Source organism: Bison bison, unplaced genomic scaffold (assembly GCF_000754665.1).
Source record: "Bison bison bison isolate TAMUID 2011002044 unplaced genomic scaffold, Bison_UMD1.0 scf7180017864210, whole genome shotgun sequence".
Taxonomy (NCBI): domain Eukaryota; kingdom Metazoa; phylum Chordata; class Mammalia; order Artiodactyla; family Bovidae; genus Bison; species Bison bison.
Genome location: NW_011494782.1, coordinates 486,698 through 489,158, shown reverse-complemented (window position 1 = coordinate 489,158; position 2,461 = coordinate 486,698).

Sequence of the window (2,461 nt, the reverse complement as noted above, 5' to 3'; positions counted from 1 at the left end):
TTTATGAGAACATATATCTAGGATAGTTCTATATAAACAGTAAACATTCTTCTAAGAAATTCAACTAATTGGCAATAGAAATAAATTATCAATGGACAAGAGGCACGGTGTAGAACAAGGCTATTGGTACATATTCTAGGTTTGAGTCAGCATTCTTTTTTTTTTTTTTTTACTATCTATGTGATGTTGGTCAAATTTCTTAACTTCTCTGTGCCTCCTTTTAAGTTTCCTTACATTTAAAGCTTTCATCATAATCAATATTTGTATAATACTTAATGTTTGAAATGGTAAATCTGGTTGAAAGGAAAATGGATTAGTCAGTCTTTTGAAATAAAAGAACACCCTTCTTCCCTATTCCTGATGAGTTTGTTCTTAAATCAAAAAGGTGGTATATAGAAAGAATAATCCTAGAATTAAAAGAAATCCAGATATGATTTGATCAGAAGAATCAGATACCTGTGGTGTTTAAAATAAATATATTTCATTGAAGTATCACATGTACCAGGTTTTAAAAAGCTAAATGGTAGCATAAAGCTTAGGAGCTTTTCAGGTGGCACTCATGGTAAAGAACCCACCTGCCAAATCAGGAGATGAAAGAGACATGGGTTCAGATTCTGGGTCAGGAAGATCCCCTGGAGGAGGGCATGGCAACCCACTTCAGTGTTCTTTCCCAGAGAATCCCATGGACAGAGAAGCCTGGTGGGCTACATTCCATTGGATTACAAAGAGTCAGACCACAACTGAAGACACTTAGCATTGTATGCAACATAAATTTTATAATAAAAAATTCAGTCTGTTTTATAACTGTACCTTTTAATAATTACCATCCTGGGGTTGGGGAAGGAAACTTTATCTTGTTTTAAAATATTTCCTAATGTTGAAATCAAATCTACATCAATGTTTTAATTTTTCAATTGCAGACACCATTTATTTACTTTTTGCTATGGAAAATGTATATATAACATTCTTTTACCACCACTCCAATTTCTTAACATGCACAAGTTTCACTAGAGAAATACACCTATGTTCTATAAATTAGTTAATAAGACTTGTTACAATTTAATGACATACATTGATTCTTTTGAAGATAATAAACAAAAAATAATAAATCTTTTCTAAACTGCAAAGATGTAGAAGATACTGTTCACCCCAATAACTAATATCTGTTATAGTTTCTTGCATGATTATACAGATATTTTCTTTTGTTTATAAGTATTAATAAACTGTCTTTCTGTAAGATAAAATGAATTGCTTATACCATCACATTTCTTATTTATATTTGTCATAGGAATTCTACAAAGAAATGTCACATTCAATCATACACGTATATATACAGTCATATATAGTATGCTTCCTTAAATATTTTTTTGAAAAGTAAAGGGAAGACCAAATAACAAATAATGCATGTAAATTTTCACAGATTTTATTCTGCTTTATTTTATAACCATTTAATATTATGTTTTACTTTTTTACATGGGCATGTGTGCATGTGTGTGCTCAGTTGTGTTTAGTTCTTTGAGACCCCATGGACTATAGTAGCCCACCAGGCCCCTCTGTCTACGGAATTCTCCAAGCAAGAATACTGGAGTGGGATGCCATTTCTTTCTCCAGGGAATCTTTCCTACTCAGGGATCAAACCTGCATCTCTTACATGTCCTGCATTGCAGGTGGGTTCTTTACCAGCTGAGCCACCAGGAAAGCCCTTACTTCTCTACAGTCTAAGCCATTTGGGTACAGTAATCATGGCTTAATCATAGCTCTTCACATGGTTACATTACATAAAGTTGATTATCAATAAATATTTATTGAAAGGGCATCTGCAATTTTTATTTACCTGCTGCTGCTGCTGCTGCTAAGTCGCTTCAGTTGTGTCCGACTCTGTGTGACCCCATAGATGGCAGCCCACCAGGCTCCCCCATTCCTGGGATTCTTCAGAGAAGAACATTGGAGTGGGTTGTCATTTCTTTCTCCAATGCATGAAAGTGAAAGTGAAGTCACTCAGTCATGTCCGACTCAGTCATGTCTGACTCTTAGCGACCCCATGGACTGCAGCCCACCAGGCTCCTCCGCCCATGGGATTTTCCTAGAGTTTCTCAAAATTTGATACCTTTATATTCAGTTTTTCTGAATAGAAATCTTTTTGAAGTTATCTTTCTGAGGAAATGTCCAAACATCCGTGCCATTCTCAACAGCTGCATTTTACTGTGATAGAAAAATGCAAGGCTCTGTATAGCATTAAAAGGTTAAATAATTTAAGAAATTGTCTAAGTTCATTCACTACAAATTTAATTTTCTATGCAGAGGAGTAAGAAGCTATTTAAGTAAGTCTTTGAATTTTAAGAGAGCACAATCCTGGATACGAATTCCATTTACAAGGATGCCAAGCTTGTACCTATCATCAACAGAAGCTTGATATATCTAAATCTTTGCATTGTTATGACTAAAAGGGAATTGCTTTCGA